The sequence below is a fragment of the Sus scrofa genome, chromosome 15, assembly GCF_054392235.1.
Source record: "Sus scrofa isolate SSC_HxYL_T2T_F1_AM1 chromosome 15, Sscrofa_HxYL_maternal_Yorkshire_Landrace_v2.0, whole genome shotgun sequence".
NCBI classification, from domain to species: domain Eukaryota; kingdom Metazoa; phylum Chordata; class Mammalia; order Artiodactyla; family Suidae; genus Sus; species Sus scrofa.
The window spans coordinates 34,401,093-34,407,292 of record NC_139397.1 but is presented as its reverse complement, the minus strand read 5'-3'; the positions used below and the strand labels follow the sequence as shown (position 1 = coordinate 34,407,292).

Genomic DNA, 6,200 nt, shown 5'->3' with positions numbered 1-6,200 from the left:
ACAATACATTAAAAGGATTGCACATCATGATCAAGTGGGATTTATACCAGGGATGCAAGGATTCCTCAATATCTGCAAATCAATCAGTGCAATACACCACATAAAAAAACTTAAGAATAAAAGCCATAAGATCCTCTCAATAGATGTAGAAAAAGCCTCTGACAAGATCCAAAATCCATTTCTGATAAAAACCCTTCAGAAAGTAGGCATAGAGGGAACACACCTCAACATGATAAAGGCCATATATCACAAACCCACAGCAAACATCATTCTCAATGCTGAAAAGCTGAAATAATTCTTGCTGATATCAGGAACAAGTCAAGGATGTCCACTCTTGCCACTACTCTTCAACATAGTTTTGAAAGTTCTAGCCACAGCCATCAGAGAAGTAAAAGAAACAAATGGAATCAAATTGGAAAGGAAGAAGTAAAACTATCACTCTTTGCAGATGACATGATACTATACCTAGAGAATCCTAAACACTCTACCAGAAAACTGTTAGAGCTCATCCATGAATTTGGCAAAGTCGCAGGATACAAAATTAATACACAGAAATCAACTGCATTTCTATATACTAACAATGAAAGAGCAGAAAGAGAGATTATGGAAGCAATCCCATTTACCATTGCATCCAAAGAATAAAATATCTAGGAGTAAACCTACCTAAAGAGACAAAAGACCTGTATTCTGAAAACTGTAAGACACTGATGAAAGAAATCAAAGAGGACACAAACAGAAAGAAAGACATAGCATGCTCGTGGACTGGAAGAGTTAATATTATGAAAATGACTATACTATCCAAGGCAATCTAAAGATTCAATGTACCAAGGACATTTTTCACAGAACTCGAACAAAATATTTTAAAGTTTGTTCAGAAGCACAAAAGACCCAGAATAGCCAAAGACATCCTGAAAAAGAAAAATGGAGCTGGAGGAATCAGGCTCCCAGACTTCAGACTATACTACAAAGCTACAGTCATCAAAACCATATGGTACTGGCATGAAGACAGAAATATAGATCAGTGGGAACAGGCGAGAAAGCCCATAATTCAACCTACATACCTAGAGTCAACTAATCTATGACAAAGGAGGCAAGAATATACAATGGAGAAAAATCAGCTTGTTCAGTAAGTGGTGCTGGGAAAATTGGACAGCTACATGTAAAAGAATGAAATTAGAACACTTCCTAACACTATACACAACAACAAACTCAAATGGATTAAAGACCTAGATATAAGACCAGATACTATAAAACCATAGGCCAAACATTCTCCAACACAAACCTCAGTAATATCTTCTCAGATCCACCTCTTAGAGTAATGATAATAAAAACAAAAATAAATAAATGGGACCTAATTAAACTTAAAAGCTTTCACATAGCAAAGGAAACCCTAAACAAAATAAAAAGACAACCCACAGAATGGGAGAAATATTTGCACATGAAGTGACTGACAAGGCATTAATCTCCAAAATATATAAACACCTCCTGTCTCTCAATATCAAAAAAAAACAAACAATACTATCAAAAAAATGGGCAGAACTTCTAAAGAGACAATTCTCCAAAGACGACATGGGCAAAAAACACATGAAAAGATGTACAACATCACTCATTATTAGAGAAATGCAATTCAAAACTACCTTGCACCATCCAGAATGACCATCATCAAAAAGTCTGCAAACAGTTAAGTGCTGGAGAGGGTGTGAAGAAAAGGCAACCCTGTTACACTGTTGGTGGGAATGTAAAGTGGTGCAACCACTGTGGAAAACAGTATGGAAAAGATTCCTCAGAAAACTAAAACCAGAACTACCATTTGATCCAGCAATCCCACTCCTCAGCATCTATCCAAAGAAAACCGTAACTCAAAAAGATACATGTACCCCAATGTTCATTGTAGCACTATATACAATAGCCAAGACATGGAAACAACCTAAATGTCCATCAATAGAGGAATGGATCAAGAAGATGTGGTACATATACACAACGGAATATTACTCGGCCGTAAAAAAAAAAGGAATGAAATAATGGTATTTGCAACAACATCGATGGACCTAGAAATTATCATGTTAAGTGAAGTTAGACAGTGAGACAGAAATGTTATATGCTATCACTTACATGTGGAATATTAAAAAAAAAAAAGGATACAAGGAACTTCTTTGCAGAACAGATACTTAATCACAGACTTTGAAAAATTTATGGTTACCAAAGCATACAGGATGGGGAGAGGGATGGGCTGGGAATTTGGGATGGAATTGCTATAAAATTGGGTTATGGTGATCATTGTACAACTATAAACATAATAAAATTTGAATTAAACAAAAAAAGTACACATGTTGCATAATTCCATTTGTATGAAACTCTAGATAATGCAAACTTAATCTACAGTGGGAAAATTTTTCAGTTAGCAATGATCGCTCCTCAGATAAACCTCATTGGCTATGATGCTGCCACTGAGTAAAGCTAAAACTAATTTATAGTTACAGAAAGTAAGTGGTTACCTGTGGGGAGGGACATATAAGGGGTAGGAGGAAGATGTTACAAAAAGGCATGAGGAAATTTTTGGAAGTGATAGATATGTTCATTATATAATCGTGGTTTTATAGGTTTACAGATATTTGTTATAAATATTTACCAAATTGTACATTTCATATTTGTGCAGCTTATCATATGGCAATTATACCTCATAAAGATGCTAAGAAGGAGAGATAAAGGAGGAGCTGGTGGTAGAATGTGGATCTGATACAAGAGGAAGAGACAGAACAGAGCCCTGAAAGGATGCCTATCAGTCACCTACCTGATTCTTGTCTCTTAACTCAGCACCATGCAACTGCCCCAACCACTGTTCACCTTCCCAGGTGTCTTCCTGTTCCCAGATACCAAAACACACTTTCATCACCTGCTCCAAACTTTGGAAACGAATTTGAATGTTCAGATACCAATCATCCTAGATTCTGGTCAACCAGTCAGCCAGAGTCCCTTTTCCAACTCCTAGTGGGAAAGTGTCGTCTAAATAAGCATGATACTGCATATGAAAAAAACTTAATATCAATTGTCATTAGTAAAATGCAAATTTAGACAATGAGATACCACCATTAGAATGGCTAAAATCCAAAACCCGGCAATACGAATTGCTGGCAAGAAAGCAGAGAATAGGAACTCCCTTTCATTGCTGGTGGAAATGCAAAATGGTAAAGCCAATCTGGAAGCTAGTTTTTCAGTTTCTTTTAGAGCTAACATGGTCTTGCCATGGGATCCAGAATTTGCATTACTTCATATTTACCCAACTGATTTGAAAACTGAGATCCACACAAAAAAACATCACATAAATGTTTACAACAGCTTTAATTACTTCCCCAAACTGGAAGCAACCAAGATATCCTTTAACAGGTGACTGGATAAACATGACTGGATGTGTGGCTCATCCACACAAAGGAATGCTATTTATCAGTAAGAAAGAATGAGCTCTCAAGATAAATACATGTATGAACCTTAAATGTTTACTACTAAGTGAAAAAGGAAGTCTGAAAAGCTAATTGCTGTATGATTTCACCTAAATAATATTCTAGAATGAGGCAAAACTATAGAAATGATAAATAGATCAATGGTTGCCAGAAATTTGGGGCAGTGGGTGAGGGGGAGGATAGGATTGAATAAGTGAAGTACAGGGCATGTTTTTAGGATGGTAAGATTAACTCTGCATGATATTATAATTGTGGATGCATGACTATACACTTAGCAAAACTCATAGAACCTTAAGGCACAGAGAATGAACAATATATATCCAAGTGAAAAAAAAATAGTTTAGAGTGCTGGGGGACCTGTGGATAGAATGCAGGTATTGTTCAACAATAAGGTCCTACTGTACAGTACAGAGAACTATACCCAATCTCTTGGGATAGAACATGATGGAAGATAATATGAGAACTAGAATGTATATATATATATGACAAGGTCACTTTGCTGTACAGCAGAAATTGACACAACATTGTAAAGCAACTATACTTTAACAAAAAAAAATAACATAAAAAATAAAGATTGTGTGTGTGTACCAAAAAAAAAAAAAACTAACAGTATTACAAATATGAAACAATTTTACCGAAAGAGATGGAAGGAAAAGGTATTGACTGAAGTAGCTTTGGAAATGAATGGAATCTGTAAGACTAAAATCAAAAGGAACTGTGCATAAGCGCTGTATTCTAGTTCATAAATGTATTTCCTACAGTTCAGGTTAACAACTCTGAAACCACATGTATGCTGGAAATGAATGATTAAGGAAATGAATGGGGGATGGCAAGGCCTGGTTTTCACCACTGAAGTGGGGGAGGTTACAGATAAATAAAGAAGGCCAGAACAATCCACGTGGCAATAGATTAGTGGGAGACATTAGTATAAATTCTTATTTAGCTTAATATACATACAGATGGTTACACAAATATTTATAGATATGTGTCTATACACAGATTAATAAACACACATATATTTCTTTGCTCAGTGGTGACCTAGTAAAAACACACCTCCAGGAGCCAGCAGCAATGAGCACACCCAACATTCAGATCATGGTTTCTAATGTTAGTTTCCAACAAAAGGACAGGAGCTCCTGAAGAGAAATCACTGATTCTAAGACTGGATCAGGAAATATACAAAAAGTACTAGAAACTAAGGAAATAAAAAACAAAAGAAATAAACAAAATTCCCACAATGATGAAGGTTATGTCAAAAAAGCACAAGAACCAACTGAAAGAACAAGGAAATGAAGTTGTATTTAATTATGGCCCAAAGTATAAAACAAATATCCATGACTCCATACTGATGGAAACAATAAGTGTGGAGAAAAGATAAAACTCCCATGCAGAATAATTCCAAATAATTTATTTACATACTTTATTCTCAATGAGTAGAATGTAATTCCCACTCTTTAAGTCTATGAGTTTTCCTTTAAGTAGGCAGTGACTTCATTTCAAAGAGTACAGTATGAAAAGGTGAGAAAAGAAAGAGTATCTGTTCAGTAAAGAAATCTGACAGACACTACTTTGCGAGGTGAGCAAGTTTAACATCAACAGCCATAAGCCATGTTGATAACAATTACCCTTGATATGATGGGATGAGAATGACTCCGTGGTCAGCCTCCCACAATGCCCAAATCTCAACTTGATTATGAGAAAACCACCTGAAAAATGCCAGTTGAGGCCAGATATTCCACAAAAACACCTGACCAGTACTCCTCAAAATGGTCAAGGTCATCAAAAGCAGGGAAAGTCTGAGAAGCTGTCACAGCCAAGAAGAGCCTAAGGAGAGATGACAAGTAAATGTAAATATGGTATCCTGGATGGGATCCTTAAACAGGAAAAGAACATTCAGAAAAACTACAGAATTTTGAATAAATATGGTGTATTAATTGTGACAAACGTACTATACTGAGTGTTAAAAGTAGAGGAAACTGGGTGTGGGATATATGGAGACTCTCTGCAGGAGCTTCACAATTCTTCTGGAATTACAAAACTATTCTACAGCAGAACAAAAATTTACTCTAAAAAAACCATGTGACTTTTGGAATCAGCATTGGGTCTCCTCTCACACCTATCTTAGGTAAGATACTCACCATCTCTGAACCTGTTTCCACCAAGTTAGCCCAAAAATAACCACATCCACTCTACCTCATGGTATAAGTAAAGGGTGTCTGCATTACTGACCCCCAGTGCATGTTCCTTCTCATCTCTCTCTGTACAAGGAAACAGTTACAAAGCACCTGGGTGGGGAAGTTCATAGGCCAAACCCACAGGGCTCATTTCCAGTAAGCCTCTCTCCAGAACTCAGACAGGATGGACAAGAGGGGTGTCTCCCCTATTTGTGAACATCTAATAATGGTGAGACAAATAACATGAGAAACAATACCTACTGGATTCTTCTGGACTGACTTCTACACTCTGTGTAAAGGACTTCTTACAAATAGAGGGCTGTGTTGCCCCCAAACCCTCCAGAAAACATCTGGGTGTTCTCCCTTAACATCCTCAGGCCCGACTCCCACCTCTCTGCTCCTCCATCCTGAACTAAAAGTCTGTATCTAAAAGTTTCATGCATCATGACTTTATTTCTAACATCTAGGTGACTCAAGGCATGTGACATAATTAAGGCCACAACTGGCCCATCACTCCTTTCCATCCTATCTTTTTTCTTTTTGTTGTTTTTTCCTTCCTTTTAGCACT

General features: G+C 36.7%; 1 pseudogene; it reads right to left on the bottom strand.

Annotated features, from left to right (window-relative positions):
- Positions 1 to 2,308: 2,308 nt before the first annotated feature.
- On the bottom strand, positions 2,309 to 2,459 carry LOC146395788 (U4 spliceosomal RNA; annotated as a pseudogene).
- Positions 2,460 to 6,200: the final 3,741 nt, after the last annotated feature.